Source organism: Peromyscus leucopus, chromosome 8a (assembly GCF_004664715.2).
Source record: "Peromyscus leucopus breed LL Stock chromosome 8a, UCI_PerLeu_2.1, whole genome shotgun sequence".
NCBI lineage: Eukaryota > Metazoa > Chordata > Mammalia > Rodentia > Cricetidae > Peromyscus > Peromyscus leucopus.
The window spans coordinates 25,380,387-25,399,683 of NC_051085.1; positions in this window are offsets into that span (position 1 = coordinate 25,380,387).

Consider the following 19,297-nt stretch of genomic DNA (forward strand, 5'->3'; position numbering starts at 1 on the left):
ATTACTGACAATTTCTTTTTTTTTTTAATCTAATACTGCCAGAGTTAGGTTGTAATGTTCCAAGGAACCTGCAATATTAGAAACAACCAATTGTTATCAATAAAGATGTTATCAATTGGCTTCAGATTGATAATGGAAAAAGTGACAGACATAGCCGTTAGACATTAAATGCAAGTCATGAATAGTGATACTCAGCTGTCATCCAGCACTTAAGAGGCAGAAATAGGATGATCATAAGTTTGAGGCTTGTTTGGGCAACCTAGGAGAGACCCTGTCTCTAAAATAAAGTAAAACAAAATAAAACAAAAACCTTATAAAAAATGACTATACACACATAATCTCAATCTATGTCTCTTTCTGTCTCTGTCTCTCTTTGTCTTTTCTCTTTCTCCATCTTCCTCTTTCCTGTTGAATGATAAACAATACATAGAAGAAACCATTATTTATTTCAAATAGGTCTCTGTTTTATGCACGAGGAACACGAGTCAGCATTTGACTACAGTTAGCTTCAAAATGGAGAAGGTGGATCCTGGAAGAGGGAAACCTGGGATCGGAACCTCTTAAAAAAAAAAAAAAAAAAAAAAAAAAAAAAGTCAACCTATTGAGAAAGTACCTCCTGAGTAAAAACCTGAAAGAAATGGATTGAAATAGTAGGGGCAGTGCTGATTACAGATCTACTTAATAGAAAGAAGAATGACTTCAGATTTCATTACTTTCTAGTGTATCCAATTTCCTTTTCCGTTTTCTTTTTTGATATATATGAAAAAGCTAGGAATAAATGAAGTAAAAGCCCGTTATAGATGATGATTTTTCAGAAAGATTTGTAGTCATAGTTTCAATTACCTTCATGGTGACTATGTTTTCTAATTAAATTCTGAAAGCACCGTGGCGAGCCCCATCACTATGTGAGCCTAGTGTTTTAGATCTATTTCTTCTATCCCAGGAAATGTGAAGTTACCTTTCACAGTGTATTGTCAGTCAAGAATGTTCTTGAGATAAACAATCATAGGCACATTACATGAACATTTATTTCCCGATGGCGTGGATTCAAAAATAATTTAATATGTATCCATTTCTCACAACGTCATTTTCAGAATAAAATTGTCTGGACTAAAGCAAAGTGTTTAGAGAAATCCTTAAGCCCATGCTTCAAACAAGGGAACTAGAAGGCTTTGCAGGGAAAATAAATTTATAGAGAGTGGCCATCATTTTAAGACATAATTAAATAACTATTTATAATACTTTGTAGTTTCATGGGTAGCCAGCAAACAGTGCACCACTTCATGCTTGCTTCCTGTTTAATATTTAGCAGTACCAAGGTGTGTGTTCCATAACAGAAACCCGATACAGAGATATTATTACAAATTAAAAGTCACCCAACACTAGGATATTATTACAAATTAAAAGGCATCCAACACTGAGATAGTATTACAGCTTAAAGGGCGTCCTTTCCTGGATTTTCATCTTTTTCTTATTTGCTTTCTGAGATCTTCCTTTGTAAGGTCTCACTCCGAGTTCTCGTTAAGGTTGGCCACTATGCCCCCCGAGGCCATCTGGGCTCCCACCTTTCTCAGCCTTTGTAGTTGGTGGCTTTGGCAGCTTGAGGAAGACTGGTCTGGCATTTTGTATAATTCTACCCACTGATATAGTCTTGTAATTAAACCTGGCTTACAACTTTAGGAAGGGAGACCCTAGAGGTGAAGTTCTCTGCCCCTCCTTAGACCGAAGGGTCACGTCATCAACGTGGTGTATCAAGGTGGAATGAACTTCAAGGATCTCACTGCTTTGGGATGGAAGATGTTCGAGTGTGGCCTCCAAGTTTCCAGGTACTAGAAACATTGTCCTGTGGGTGCTGGTAAGAAAGGCATAGAGTACCCATAATGTGATGCTGCAAAGAAAACTTGGACAAGCTGCTCTCAGGAAGAGTTTGGTGAAGCTGATTTTGCAGTATCTTTGTGTGTGAGAGAGAATTGTTATGAAAAGAGCAAGAGCAGAATGTCCCAGCTCTCTGGCTTTCCATGTCCTCGTATTGCATTTTCTGGTGAGCATGTCCCAACCATTGTGATAACGTCTGAGGGTGAACCCTCACCGAATCTGAGCCAGCTACACACTCTTGGCTCTCTGTGAGGCCATGTTACCTCTTTTCTTTAGAACATACCTAGCCTTGAGTACATGCGTGTGTTTGGTGGTGGAGAGGCTACGTGCCACAGCCCAGGTGTGCAGGTTAGAGAACAACCTCAGGTGTTAGTCTCTTTGTTGTTAGCTACTGTGTGGCCTAGGAGCTTCCATGGATTCTCTTGTCCAAACCTCAAAATCTCACTAGGGCATCCTGGGATTCCAGACCGACTGCTGTGCCTGGCTCGTATGTGAGTTCTACCGATTCCAATGCAAGTCCTCATACTCAAATGAAAAGTGCTTTACCTGCTGAGCCATGTCCCAAGTCCCTCAGACATTTTTATTTTCAGATTTTATATATATTTACATGTATAGATGTGTTGCTTGCATGTGTATCTGTGAACCACGTCTGTGCCCAGCACCCACTGATGCCAGAAGACAGTGATAAATCCCCTGAAACTGGAGTTACAGACAGTTGTGAGTCACCATGTGGGTGCTGGGAATTGAACCCAGGATCTCTAGAAAAGTAGCCAGTGCTTTTAACCGCTGACCCTGGTTAAGGCTCCGGGTCCTCTAATGTTTTGTTTTTAACAGGAGTGGAAAATGGACTCGTTCACTGGGTCTGGTAGTAATTTTCAGGTTTCTCCATAGCCATGCTATTACCCGACTTTCCACATCATCTCAGTGGAAAGCAGTCATCAGCTGTCACCCATACATTCTCCACCCCTTTCCAGGGGAATGCATACACAATTTGCAGATCCTCAGTGTGGGAGATGTGTGTCCTCTCCTCTACTACTTGTTTATTCAATCATGTGTTTCCATTGGCAGAGGTTCACGAATATTTATTTTATAGTTTGTGATAGACTCAGTATTACTTCTGATTTGTATGGCTCAGATTGTTTCAGTTTTGACCATTATATATATGCATATCTATAAGCATTTTTATACATCCTCATATGTATCCATATTATAATCTAAACATAATTCCATTCTGATAACAACTTCAGCTATAATACAATACTTCATTTTCACTCTAAATTTCTGATTTTGCTTGTTTTATACCACTTTTTGGGAATCCTGACTTCTACTGACACACCACTCAACTCTTGTTTTTTTAAATATATTCCCATGTTCAGAGTTCTTAAGCAGTACAAAATCACCTGTGTCATGGAATAGTTTAGAAACAGGAGAATGAATGTCTATTAGGTTTCCATCTGCCTTTGCCTCTTAGATTTTCATTCATTTTCTAAACTAATATAAAACCACACTTCATTTCTCTTGTCCTCCAACAGGGTTACACACTCCTATCACAGGGGTTGTTTGCTGATCCGGTGTTAATTCCATCCTGAGGTACCTTTAGGCATTGGTTCTCAACCTGTAGGTCACAACCCCTAAAAGACTTGAATATCAGATATTTACACTTTGTTTTATAGCAATAGCAAAATTACAGTTACAAAGTAGCAATGAAATAATTGTATGGATGGGGGTCACCACAACATGGGGAACTATATTCAAGGGTCTCAGCATTAGAAAGGTTGGGAAGGACTGATTTAGCATCATCCCATTTACAAGTTCTGGATCACTTAGCAGTGAGATTCTTAATTAACTTTTCTATAATGCAGAAGAGATTCATGAGTTTTAAATTACAAATTAATCTGGATATGGTGCCTGTGATCACAGAACTTGGCAGATCAAGGCAAGAGGATCAGGAGTTCAAGGTCATTATCTTCTACATTGCAAGTTTGAAGCCAACTTGTGATCCATGAGACCCTCTTAAAAATTAAAATAAATCCTGACTTAGTAATTAAGTTCTGCTATGAAAAAATTCAAATGCTCATTAACATATGAATATGTGGAGTACTCAGATCCACAAAAATTATTTTTATCTCCGGGATCTACTTGGAAGAGGAGATGGAAAGATTGTAAGAGCTAGAGGTTGAGACAACTCCAAAGAAATGGCATTTCCCATACACAACAGTGCTGGGGATGTCTTTCTGTATGCTGTGGATGTGTATTGCTTTGATTTGATTGATAAATAAAATGCTGATTGACCAATAGCCAGGCAGGAAATATAGTATAGGCTGGATAAGCAAAGAAGAGAATTCTGGGAACAGGAAGGCTGAGTCAGGAGTCGCCAGCCAGACACAGAGGAAGCAAGATGTGAAAACAGAACTGAGAAAAGGTACCAAGCCACGGGCCTAAACATAAATAGGAATTATGGGTTAGTTTAAATGCAAGAGCTAGTCAGTGGTAGGCCTGAGCAGTTTTAATTAATATAAGCCTCCGTGTGTTGACTTGGGTCCAAGGGACTGCAGGGCCACGGGAGCCAGGCAGGACCAGGAAAACATCAGTGGCACAACAGGGTTGGTACACATATGAACTGACTATGATGGCATGCACAAGACCTACATAAAGGTTCAACACTGAAAAGGTGAAGTGGGTGCACTAGATACTGTACATAAAACACATGGATAAAGAAGAGAGGATGGCATGATTCCCCAGGGAAGAGTCAACACTGTGTAGAGGGTAAGATGTCACCTAGATTCATTTATCAGAATGATAAACATTGTGGAAAGAGGGAATGGAAAAAAATGTAAGAGCCAGAGGATGGGGAAGAACTTTGTGAAATGCTGTTCTCTGTCTATGACACAGCCTTCCTACCCATGAACTCAGAGCAGCCATGGCAACCTGTGTAACACCTGCCCATCTCTGGGCCCAATGACATTCCAACAAGGATAGGGGGAGAAGCTCATGAGGCCCCACCCCTTGATAGATGGTTGATGATTGAAGAGGCAAGGGGAATCATATTCCTCGGTGGTCTAGCCACAAGTAAGTTACCTTTCAATAACTCCCTACTCATCCTCATGAAAACAATTCTTCTTAAATACAGTGGGCACACTCACAAAATAATAATAATATGGAAGCAAGAAGGGGATTCAGTAGGAAGAAGGTAGCAGGGCAGAGAGCTGTGATCAAAGCACACTACATGTATATTCCAATTTGTGAAATAGTAAATAATAATGTTTTTCTGTAGAAAAAAAGACAGTGATCTTTGCTAAAGCATGCATCTGTAATCCTAGCTCTTGGGAGTCAGACTCAGGAGAATTGTTGTAAGGTGGAGGCTGGTACATAACAACTTCTGGTACAGACAGGGCTATGCAGTGAGAACAGGTCTCAAGAAAACGAAGGTAAGCCGGATGGTGGTGGTGCATCCTTTAATCCCAGCACTCAGGAGGCAGAGGCAGGAAGGTCTCTGTGAGTTCGAGGCCAGCCTGGTCTACAAAGTGAGTTCCAGGAAAGGCGCAAAGCTACACTCAGAAACGCTGTCTCGAAAAAAAAAAAAAAAAAAAAAAAGAAAGAAAGAAAAGCAAAGAAAATGAAGGAAACAAGAAGAATTACTAATCTTTCACCTCTATGAAGGCTTTCCTTATCTTCAAACTGTCCAACTCCCTCTCAGGATTCCCATGGCCCAAATACATCTTATTGTGTGAATTTTGCACACTTTCTCCTCTATTTCTGGAACACACCTCCTTGTGGGGGAGGATCTGTGTCCAATTCTATAGCATATGTTCCATGTCTCATAACACTATACTAAGACAAATTTTTTGAAGACAACCGAATAGTATCCACATACTTGTTGTATTTAGTGGAATCTTTTGAAACTGAGCCAGGCAGAGTTCTGCTTCCACTGTCCATGTTTTCCACTCAAAATGACAGAGTAAATAATGACCAGGAGTGGACACAGGCCAAGGCTGGGAGATCTGTCTCATGGAGGAAATTCTCAGAGCAAATAAGAATGTAAATTCTAGTTACAAATCCTAGGCAGTATTTAATCTGCATTTGACGTAAATTTTGACCACAAATAGAAGACTGGTGTTTTTCTGTGCTGGAAGATTTTATACCTTACACCTTCCCCATCAATCCGATGTTCTATGTACCAGTATTGACTATTAATGGCAATCAAGAACTATGTGCTTCTACACACTTAGCCTGGAGAAAACATCGCTTTCAGATCCCTTCATGACAGGCAAGGGGAAATGGTAGGGACTAAGACTTAACATGGCCACACAAAGATATGTTTGTGAAGACACTAAGAAAAGCCTAGACTCCCTTTTCTTGTCACTTTGTAAACTTTCTGTCATGACTCCCTCATTCTGTATGTCCTATCAACTAACCAGTGGAAGAAAGAAACTTCTAAATGCACCCAAACACCATCCCCTGCTCTGCTCTGCATTTTCTACCTTCTTTGCTTTTCAAAGTAGGGAAGCTGCATATGGGTTTTTTTTTTTGAAGGTCTATTGCGTTGAAACAAAATAGTAAATATAAATAAAATTTCAAGTATAACATTTTATAAGCATATGTCTATTTTCTGTGTTAAAGGTGAACCCGAGGAGCTACTGGATTGTTAATAAACATTTTCAGAACCTCGTTCCCATAGTGTCAATCCCTCATCTCTTGAAATTTCATTATAATGGCTCATTACAGTGCATCTTCTTTCCCTATCATTAGGAAGTTTGCTTTGGAAGAACCATATCTTACCCTTTTCAAGCTTTGGTTGAGGTAGTGCATAGGTATAATACAACCCCCCTTGTTGGAAAAAGAATCAAAAACAAAATGAAGATGACCTCGTGATTGTGCAGTTGGGCCAAAGACCATATATACCATTGACCAAGAATCACTGTCTCCAAAGTCTAGAAGTTGGCATGGACAGTTGAAAGAGCTGAAGTGCCAGGCTCAATTATCAGAAAGATGTACAGCCTCTACCACAAGTCAGACCTTCAAGCCTACCCCTGGGAGACAAGCCTTGGCCCATGGAAGGTCCAGAGCTCTGCTGGAGATGTGAGGATGGGGAAGATTAAAACAGCGAGACAATGAGACACTGTGACACTGCACTTCACTTTATGCCAATCTTCCAGAAAGGAAACAACTCAAGGAAGGAGCATGTAGAGAAGAAAAGTGGGCAAACTTTATTCCAATGTTTAAAGGGCAAAAATTCCTAATTTATGACTGGTGAAAATATGTATGAGGACAAGGACTTTGAACAATGTAGGGCATGGTGGAGGACAGTGATGAAGACTGGATAGACAACTATTTTTACTGGAAAGTCACCACAATTTTTGTCAATAAAAGTAATTCATTACAATTGAACATATACATTTCTCCAGTCTTTATCACAGTCTCCCACCAAGTCCCATATTGTCTGAAGCTCTTGTCCTCATGGCAGGAAGATGTTGCCTATGGAAAAAAGAACATGATCAATGGTGCCCTTGTACTACAGTCTCCATTCAGATGGTTAATGAAGAGTCCTTTTGTCTGGCTCAAGAGGGAATCACATGACCAAGGTTAGAATCATATCTTCTCCCTGGGAAACCAATGACAAGCATAGAATGAAAAACAGAGAGAAAGATATAGATGGTATGCATTCATTTAGTGGCTTGCAATGCTCAGACAAGATAGTGTATTACCTCTTGCCATGAAGTTACATTCTAAGTTTGATGACTCCACATTTGAGTCAACTCTTCAATGTCCATAACATAAATTTTATTTTTTGATTAAGTCAGAGCCAGTTTCTGTTGCTTGCAACCAATGACTTCAAATGAAACATTGCCAGGCAATGGTTTTAGATGGCCTTCAATCACAACATGAGATAGAAACCATTCAGTTGATGGGTAGGTCAGAACATCTAAACTCCAGTCTATGGAACAGAAGATAGCTCCATGGCCAAGATGAAAATTAAAAATTTTATTCTACAGAAGCACTCATGCTAAAATCTAGTCTACAAAGCCTAGGGAAGGGAGATGAATAGAAGTAAGCAAACAAATCATTTGAAAGAGTTAGCTTTTCAGAGAAAACAAAGCCTGCAGCACAAACAACTACAGAACATGTAAGCCCCAAATCTGTGGTCCACGGGTCCAAGTAAAGAGAAGAGAGTCAGTCCTCCGGTAATATTGTAAATTGATTCCACGTAGTAGGTGGTTTGGGTGCCAAACTTTGCATCAGTTAAAAATCTTTTAGACACCAATAGCCCATGCCAAAACTAAGAGTACAGTTTACAGAACTGACTGACCACCATAAGATGGGAAGCAGGCAGTAGCATCTTGAATGTATGGCACTGCACCTTATCTTTCCAACCCCCCCCCCCCAAATCAGCAGTCGAAAGTGATTTCCTGTCACACTTCCTTGGGATGATGGCCGTAACATGAATCTTAAAAGGTTTTATTAATAAAAACAAACCAGGATCCAGGTATTGGGGTGAACGCTGAAAGATCAGGGAAACAGAACAAGCCATATCCAACCTCACCTTGCCAACTTCATAGGTGATCTTGTTTCCTCAAACTGGAAGCCTCTGAGTCCTCATCTGAATGAATCTCAGCTGACATGCTGCTAAAAAAACCTAAAAACGTAAAAAGCCTAAAAAGTCTCTAGTTCCTGGTCTTCACACCTTATATACCTTTCTGCTTCCTGCCATCACTTTCTGGGATTAAAGGCATGTGTCTTTCCCAAGCTAGACATGAGATCTCAAGTCCTGGGATTAAAGGTGTATGCCACCATGCCTGGCTGTTTCCAGTGTGGCCTTGAACTCACAGAGATCCAGATAGATCTCTGCCTCCAGAATTCGAGGATTAAAGGTGTGTGTGTGTGTGTGTGTGTGTGTGTGTGTGTGTGTGTGTGTGCCACCATATCCTGGTCTCTATGTCTATCTAGTGGCTGTTTTTTCTCTGACCTCAGATAAGTTTATTAGGGTGTACAATATATTGGGGGATACAATATTACTACAGATAGCTGTTTAAGTACTATTATCTATCTGCTTAACCCTATTCCTTATAACTCTCTTTCTCTTGGAATAAGCAGATCATTCTATACACTATTTGATCACTTTCCAGACCATAGTTGAAAAGGAAACTTGTAGATGTAATTCTAAACAGTTTTATTAAATAAGAAACACAGAGCCAAATGCAGTTAAAAGCCCCAGAGGTCAGAGAGCAGTAGCCAAAAGCTGAGACCACCTTCTTACCACCTGATGCCACTGCCGTCCTTCCCCTGAGAAAGAGACCTACTTCCTGTGTGTCTGTCATTTTATTGACTATCTGTTCTGCCTTCTCATTGGTTGTAAACCCAACCACATCCTCATCCCAACTTCCTCATCACTGCCTGTCTATACAGACCTCCAGGGCTCTATGGTTGGTATTGAGATTAATGGGATGTGTCTCCATGCTGGCTTATCCTTGAACACACAGAGATCTGCCTGTCATGTGATTGGGATTAAGGACATGTGCTACCACTGCCAGACTTCTGCTAAATGGCTTGTTATTAGCTCTGACCCCCAGGCACTTTCATTTATTAGCATACAAATAAAATCACATTTCAGAACAAATAAAATATCACCATAGGAACTCACCTGAAACAGGGTGGACCAACCATAGACTCTTAGCCAGAATTTTAGTATTAGAATTGGTTTGTGCTTGAAAATTGGTGCTAGGGTATTGTCTGTGTATAATCTGGGACCCAGAGGGGAGCACCCTGCAGTACACAGATGCCTTTTGTATTTTTTTTCCTGATATCCTTATTCCAAAAGCCTGGTGGTAAAACATTTAAATGAATCCTGTGATATATCATAATAGGTTTCAAATAAATCCCTCTCTTTGACTTACGTTAGTATGAACCAGCTGTTATCTGACTCAACCCTGACAAAGTCACTCCATAGTTAAGTCTCTATGATAAGGATTTTTTGTGAATTTTAAGAAGCATGCATGGTTAGGCTAACTTCGGAAGCTATGTGCCTTCATCAGCTTCCATCACTGCAGAATATCTGCTACAATTACATTAGAAGAAAAAGGGGTCATTGTTCCGGAGGTTCCAGGATAAGACTGCATAAAGCCATTGCCATGGTCCTTTGATGGGAGAGACATAGCAATGGAGGGAAATGCAGGGCAGAGAAAATTTTCCACCCCATCAGCCAGGAAGGAAGGAAAAAGAGGATGGACTGAGGTCCCTAATTTCTTTGGAAGCCATACTATAACTTAGCACCCACCTCCAAAGACCCACAACTTCTCCTGACAGCATCTAGACCGACACTTAACACAGATCTGCATCCAAACCACTATTACCATGCTTCTTTAGTTACCTTCTTAGATATGACCCAACCCAGGTGTAAATGGTGCTTTGTCGTTCACTACAAAGGGCAGGTTTCCTGCTATGATGAGAATGGACTAAACCTCTGAACTTTAAGCAAGCCCCAATTAAATGCTTTTTTTTTTTTGTTTTTTTTTTTGGTCGGGGCAGGGGATGTTTGAGTTGCCTTGGTCATGGTGTCTCTTCACAGCAATAGAGCATGGACTAAAACAGAGACAAAAGCATGCGGATCTCTATTAATTCAACAACAACCTGGTCTACATAGTAAGTTCCAGAGCAGCTGGAACTTCATAATGAAACCCTATTTCAAAACAAGAACAATAAGCATGCAGTTGGAAATCAGAGGAAAACTAGAGCCACAGTTGAAAGCCCTCTGAAAGTCGGTCTTCTCTTTATGTTACCATAGCGTATCCATGTTCACTGAACTCTTTTATAAAGGAAGCAAATTGAAATCCAAATCTTTTGACTATGATTTTGAATAATTTCCATTTCATTTTATTCTCTGCTTTGAGAGTAACTACAATCAGTTGTGCAAATCTAACTTCTACATTCTACCAAATGGCCAATTATGCTCAATGAATCAGCATTAAATGAGGTAGATGAATATTTTCATGAAATCCATATTATTAACATTATCCCACCCGGTCTGCTCCTGCCCAGACACAGTAATAGAACTGGAATCATTGACCTTGAAGTCATGTAGTCCCAGTTCTGCCCATCACTAGATAGACCCCAAACCATAAATGTATATTTTCTGAATCTGGGCTTCCTCATCTTTTAAGAAAGTTATCATAGGCCGGGCGGTGGTGGCGCACGCCTTTAATCCCAGCACTCGGGAGGCAGAGGCAGGCGGATCTCTGTGAGTTCGAGGCCAGCCTGGTCTACCAAGTGAGTTCCAGGAAAGGCGCAAAGCTACACAAAGAAACCCTGTCTCGAAAAAAACCAAAAAAAAAAAAGTTATCATGTGGGACATGTATCTTACCCTGGTGTAGCTATAAGACTTTAAGGAGATAAGGTACCCAAATGATATCCATGATATTTCCATACCAGGGAGATCACACGATGAGTTCAACTGATAGAATTCTAATTCCAACACCATTTTCCAAACAGCTCTGCTGTCCTGTCTCCAGCTCTAAGCACAACAGTGAGTTCTTGAAGATATTCTAAGTAGGACACTAATATGACAAAAATAAGCTTCTGGTGTTTTTGTGGAAGAGTGACATGAACAGATGAATTGACATTCATCAGTGCCCTACTCCAAGTGTCAATGTCTGGTTTTCCCAAAAGAATGGCCAGTATGGTCAACTCTGCCTCTCCTAGTTTAGGTAAATGCCAAAGCTGCTGAGTTAACCTGTGGCATTTACCAAAATGAATTCACACCAAAAACAAATCTCTCTCTTCCTGGCATGCTAAATAAGAGATAAGCATGAATTAAACATTTACTGAGACACTTTACTGAAGTCTCAGGTAACAGGAAGTGTTTTGGGATTTAGTTGGCATTCTTTAAATGTACATGAGATGAGGGGAGACACACAGGGAATGTTCCTGGGGTTTTTTTTTTTCTTTCTTTCTTTCTTACCCATCACCCCCCTCTGTTACTTTAACACTGTAATTTATTTTTAAAGAGGCATCATTGGATGGCATAACAAAATTTAGAATAAATGTTTACACCCAGATAAGCACTATTAAAGGGAAGGATACTGAATTCATTTAAATGCATTTGCAAAAGATTGATTTTCCCAGAGGAGTATACGTACCCTGTCTTTAATTATTCTTGAAGTTTTGCCTATCAGCTGACAATTTCTTACTGAAAGGAAGCCAAACAGCCTGGCTCTCCTGACAGCAAAGAGTTATAATAACACTAGAATGAAATCAGGGGTGCCACTCAGCTTATCTGTTCTAATGTCGGAGTTACTCTGCATCAGGAATGTAATATAAGCACATGTTAGTGAACACAGTTGCTCAGAATATATTAAACCAGAAGGTGAGTTCAATGTCAATCTTCTCCAGTTTTTAAAGAGTAGAGTATTCATTCTAAAGTAGCTGATATGATGGGTTCTACAGAACTAGAATTTAAAAAAGTTCTATTTTTTCCCCAGCTGGTCACTGCATCACCTGTAACTTTATTAGAGATGAGTTCTCTATGCCAGAATAAGACTGTTTTCTGTGCACTGGGATGATCAACCTTTGTGCTAAGAAAGAACTGAGGGGTTCAAACAGTTTGCTGTCTTCTAATTTAGCCTGTGTTTGCATGTCCCTGTGGAATAGGCTGTGATGAGTCCCATCTCTGTTTTCATCATAAGAATAGCCTTGCTTCACTATGTGCTGTGGGATATCTTTCTGTATGCTGTGAACACGTGTGGCTCCCATAAAGCTGTTTGGGCCTGTGGCAAGAAAGCTTACAGCCAGGAGAGAAATTTAAGCAGAGATACAGAGAGAAGAAGGACAGAGTCGGGGGAGATACCAGCCACTTCTGAAGGAACAACAAGATGACAACGGACCAGTAATGCCACGGCCATGTGATAACTTATAGATTAATCAGAATGGGTTAATTTAAGATGAAAGAGTTAGGTAGTCATAAGCTTGAGCCATAGGACATACAGTTTGTAATTACTATTAAGTCATTGAGTGATTATTTTATAAACAGCTGTGGGACCACTGTTGGGAGAGATTCGTCTGGACTGCTAGGCAAGGCAGGACCAAAGAAATTTCCATCTACATTTGGTGCCCACCTAAAACCTGAGAGAACTTACTAAAATGGAGCGAAGAGCAGCTTATTACTTCATATGTCTCATGAGGGCTAGCAGTACAGAGTTGCTACTGTACAGAGACGCTCCAGCATGCCAGCTTGAGAATGCATGGCGATTCCTGCCACAGAACACAGAAGCATCTCCAAGTTGCACAGTGTGCTGCATGGCAGATTTAGCCTTTGCTAGTACAGAAAAAAACAAAGAAGTTCTGGGCCACAGCTGCTTGATGCTTGATGGAGGCATGGACCCACTGCTTCCCAGAGTTGGTGGTGAGCATGGCTCCCAGAGCTGGAGGTAAATGTACTTCTGCCATGTTAAAAACTCAAGCAGGGTGAAGCCAGCAGTCAGGGCTGCTGCTTTGGTCCTAGTCATGCTACAGTTTAAATCATTGTCAAAAAATGATTACAGATACACAAAACTTCTGTATGGCTTACAATATATGTAAAAATACACATAGGCTTGCAAGAGAGAGGAAAAGGAATATAGGCAGTTATATAAACAAATAGTTTTTAAAAATTAAGTCTTTAAAGGGAGAGTAAGAATAATATGAAAGTTAAGCCACATAAAGATGGAAATTACACAAAGAATCTGGACACTACATATTATTATATTGTTTTGGGGATTTTTAACTGCAGAAAGACATTTGACTGTAGGGGCTACTAAGTTAAACCAATATGTATATTTTAAAGGTATCTTGACTTCAAAACTTATGTCTAAGGATATGATGCTTTAGAAAAGAGGCTCTGCTTTTGTTTCCACAGAAGATGAGAACCTATGGATTGCTTCCAGGCTAATATGGTTTGATCAACCAAGACCCCCTGAAAGGTCTCTGATGACAGGCACGTCCCAGATGATCCAACATCCAAAACAGCCTTCCAGACTACTACAGACAAAATTTAACCATAATTCTTAATTTTCTCAGGATTCTCATAAGATTACCAGCACCCCTAATCAGCAGAAAGTAGTATGGGAAGCTATGCCCAAACTCCCAAAATAGTGTTGATGTTTATTTTTATTTAAAAGGGGTTGATTATAAATGCAATCTCTTTCTAAAGAAGAAAGGGGAATATAGAGATATGATAGGATGAAAGGGTAGATTATTGAATCTACTTTAAAGAGCAACTACTTGTTTGAAATATTTTGCATTGCTATGGATTTTGGTTTATTGACACCAATTTAAAGTCGTTTGTTATAATATATATATATATATATATATATATATATATATATATACTCTTGTTTAAGGTATTATGTTTATGCAACTCATCTAAAATTTCTAAAATTGTAATGTATAATTAAATACAGATTAATAATTATTCATCTATGATAATCAAACTTATAGTCATGTTAGTTAAGTGTTCTAGGTATACATATATAGATATATTTCAATTAGGTAGGTAATCTTTAAACACTTTTAAGACCTACAGAATATGGCATTCAAAATGTTTTAAGAACTTAGACTTTTCTGGATGTTGAGACATGTCTGCTCCTGGCAGCACCAATCTACTTCAGAGAAGATGATGGGCATCACAGAAACTCCATATGGAATTTGATTTCTTTATGGCAAAAGTTAGCCATTTGGGCAAGAAACTGTTCTTACCTGGACTGCTTGACAGTATGTTGTATAAACTGGACATGCAGGACCCATAGGAAGGTGACCACTGAACTTTGCAAGGGGAGATGGTCCTTTAGGTTCCTGCTTCACAGAAGAAACTGCCAGACATTCTACAAGACACAGGCAGAAGCAACTGACAGATTTTGCCAGAACAGTCCTTAAAATTTCCTGCTTCATTGAAAGCTACGCTAGAGACTCTAGGCCTGTAGGCCAAAGATAGGTGCCCCAATGTTACAGAGGAACTTTGGATGACTGTCCAGGCAGCCAGATGTCTCTGTTATTTCTAGAAATTTGGAAGTTGCTTACAATGTACTTCCTGTTTACTTAGGTAATATTATATCCTTCTGAGGTCTTTGATGGAGTTGAAGACTAGATAGTTATAGTTTTCCTTAGTCATGTTAGAGATAAATTAGATATAAAACTTTAGACACAAAATAGGATAGATGATAGAGTATTTTCTTTAATTTTGCCAAATACAAATAGATGACATATTGTAATTGGAATTCTTGCTTGATAATTGTTTTGTTGTATAATTTTACTATGTTAAAGTTAAAACCTTTTTTTTATTAGACAGAAAAGGGAAGTGCTATGGGATGTCTTTCTGTATGCTGTGAATATGTGTGGCTCCCACTGCATAATAAATAAAGCTGTTTTGGCCTATGGCAAGAAAGCTTACAGCCAGGAGAGAAATTCAAGCAGATATACAGAGAGAAGAAGGGCGGAGTTGGGGGAGACACCAGCCCGCTGCCAAAGGAGCAACAAGATGACAGCAGACCAGTAAATCCACAGTCATGTGACAACATATAGATTAATAGGAATGGGTTAATTTAAGATGAAAGAGTTAGGTAGCCAGAAGCTTGAACCATAGTCCATACAGTTTATAATTACTATTAAGCCTTTGAGTGATTATCGTATAAGTGGCTGTGGGACTGCAGGTGGGAGAGATTCATCTGGACTGCTGGGCAAGGCAGGAACGGAGAAATTTCTATCTACAACTATGTTATCATGTCCACTGCCAACAGGGTTTCTCACCAACCCCTGATCCCTGTAACAAGCATCTTCCAACTTTGTATCACTGTAGGTCATCAGTCCTATACCTTCCTAATTTCTTAGCACAGTTCCTCTTTGGGGAGAGTTGGTTTTTTATTTTTTGTTTTTTTTAAACACTTATCATGGTTCAGGTCTTCCAGCACCTGATTTTGCCCAAAACATGACTGCCTCTATTTGAGAGACATAATGGTTGTATGTTTTGGTTTTATGAAACGGAAGTATACATTTAAAATGCCAAATTTTATGTTAGACACATCTGCCACCATAGTAACTATCTGTCTCTTTTATTCCTTAGTGGCACAAAGGCTCTCTTCCCAGAGGACCTAGCTTCGTCTTTCCAATAGTGCCATTCTCTTATCTTTATATGCCAAAGGCACAGGCTTTCTCCACTAATTAAAAATATGCAAAATCAAACTGACCATTATGCTCTTTCCTTTCTCCTTCAAGAGGTAAAACAGAATGACCTTCACCTTGACTCTCTGTGGGATTATGATGCACTCGGAGCCCTTCAAATGCAGCAGCTATTAGGCTTGGGAAATTGTGAAGTTCAGTGGCACAGGCAACCAGTCTTCATTCTTACTTTCTTAAATGCTTACCTTTGATCCCTAAATAGCAAGTGGAGAAGTCCATATCTGAGGCCAACACGCGGCGAGGAAGCCCACAGTAACCTAAAAAGAAAGAGCAATGGAGAAGTGCTAAGACCCCATCAAAAGAGCCACGTGAAGTTTTTGGCTGCTCCCACTGTCTGGTTGTAACTGTATAAGATCATGAGCCAGAACTACACAGTCACACTCTTTCTAAATCCAACACACACACACACACACACACACACACACACACACACACACACACACACACACGCGGGGGGGGGGGGGGGGCAGGAAACCAGGAGAGAGAGCAAACATAAAGTTTGATCCATACATGTTTATAAGACAATAGATTCAAGAGCTCCAGATTCAAGAGCAAATCCAATAGCATGTAGTACTTATATGAAACAACAGATTCTTCAAACTGTATATAGTATCACAAACTGGAGCCTAGTAGTAAATACTGGGATCAGAGGACACTGGTTTGCAGATGAGGGGGAAAGTGGAAGAACTTGTAGAGACCAGTAAGGAAGGAAAGCATCAAAAGGCTTGGAGAAAAGTTCAGCAGAATGTTAAGGTACCTCAAGGGGCTGCAGGGAAACTTGGAGGAGAGACAGCAAACCATTCCTAGAGGGTTAAGAAACAAAGACCCCTCTACGTGATATCAGAGAAGTCAAGTCTGAAGGTGAGCCGAGGACACGTGGAAACAAATGTAACTAATGAACATGCTCTACCTAAGGAGATCTCCAGGAAGTGTTGAGTGGACCACTTGACTTCTTCCAGCTGCCCACTATAAAATGAGGGAAAAGAGAAAAACTGAGATGAAGTGAGAACAGTGCTGGCTAGTTTTATGTCAGTTTGACACAATCTGGAGTCATAGCAGAGATGGGAACCACAAATTGAGAAATTGTCTCCATAAGATCCAGCTATAGACAAGCTATAGGGCACTTTCTTAATTAGTGATTGAAGTGTGAGAACCCAGTCCATTGTGGGAGGCAACGGCCCTGGTTGTTTGTCCTAGTTTCTATAAGAAAGCAGGCTGAGCAAGCCATGGAGAGCAAGCCAGTGAGCAGCACTCCTCCATGGCCTCTGCATCAGCTCCTGCCTAAGGTTCCTGCGGGATTTGAGTTTTTACCGTGGCTTTCCTCAGTGAATTGTCATTTAGGATATGTAAACCAAATAAACACTTTTCTCCCCAAATCATTTTTGTTTGTGGCGTTTTATCACACCAACAGTAATTCTAACTAACAACAACAAAAAGTCAAGTTTTGAATGGAATTTAAATAACTTGTCAAAACACAAACAATTTCATACAGGTAGAGAGAGTTCCAAAGAAAAAGAATGCTCAGGCCAATGAGCAAACCCCACATGTGACTATGGGATCATCAGAAAAAAACATCAAGGAAATTTTCACACTAAAATGGCAGGGTGAAAGACAGAGAAGGCTGTGGGAATATGGGAAAAGAGACAAGCCTTCCCCCTAGACATAGGCTGAAGCATCTTGCCAACTGAGAAGCAAGAATTCCCCTCAATTAACATTTGCTATGGTTTGCTACATAGAGAATATTACATTAGGGTAAATAGATGCATATAAATATTTTCCATTAAAACAGCATTGATCCCGGCTTAAGCCCTGAATGTATATATCCTTGGATAGGGATTCTTTCTCTGAATCTCAACGGAGCAGGTGAACTTCTGTTTACAGTAAAGATTTGTCGTGTTCCTGAATCCCTGAGCTGTAAGTTTAGCTTATTGACTGTAATCCTGTCGGGAGCCTTGAGGGAACTACCCTGTCTTCTCATTTGGATTCCTTATCCTTTTGAAGATCACAACTCACAAGTAACTAAAATGGAACATACAGTTTTCACAAGGACAATGAATGGGGACCCTTTCTTGAGCAATCCACACCCATGCTCTGGAATAAGTCTTATTTTCTTCCACAGAACCTTCTTACTTTTAATCCCCATGCTTAAAAATCTATATTAAAATGTATCTGCAGCCAGTTAATTGGCTCAACATGTTGGCTGCAAACTTGAGTTTAATCCCTGGGACCCATGTGGTAGAAGAAGAAAGATGATTCTGCAAGTTGTCCTCTTACCTCCACACGAGTGCCTAGATATGCATAAACACACACACACACACACACACACACACACACACACACACACACATACACTCACACAAATCTTAACTTTGCTTTATGATGGATTTTCTAAGTCATAATGAAGGGGTCCCTAAAACTTGAAAGGAACTCCTCAGTCTGCTGTAGGTGACAGCATGAATCTCTAGCTTTGCCTCTGTCACCAGATTTTTTTCTTCCCTGCTATGATAGGGTCATATGTAGCCCAGGTTGGCCTCAATCTACCTTGCTATGTAGCTGAAGATAATCTTGAATTTCTGATCCTCCTGCTTCCAGCCCCTGAGGGCTGAGTGTTAAGATTACAAACTTGGGCAACCATGGCCAGTTTAAGGACTTATCCTCAAGGCATGCCTCAAGAGATCCGTTTAATTCAATAGCGGTCCACTCTACCTAAGGGCATTGTCTAAGCAACCTCACTGGTACACACTAGGAAAAAAGTGGTTTATCTTGAGAAGATTTGTGGGTGTGCTGTTGTCTAATAAGGTTGGTTAATGCACAGAAAGACCAGGAAGCTTTTTTATGAATTGTATCAGAAAAAGAAAATCAAACTTAAAAGAAGCCGTTGAACTCTTGAACTTCTAAATGCAGACACTCAACAACCACAGCCATAAATGACTCTTACTGAAATAGAAAAGATGACTCAAAGAGTAGAAAGAAGGGCCCAGGTGGAGGTACTGAGGCACCGACGACAATCCTCAGGAAAACAGAATAAAAGCTAATCCAAGCCCTGTACCTGACTGAATCCAGAACTGCTCCAGAGCAGTGGCATTGTGTTTCGCTTTTACCCCAAATCAGTCAGATCTTACAGTGGAGTAGCAGAAGTAGGAGAATCATCCCATGAAATGCATTAGAAAATCCCACATAGAAACCTCTTACTTTATAAGCTAAGTTTAAAAATATTTTTTTT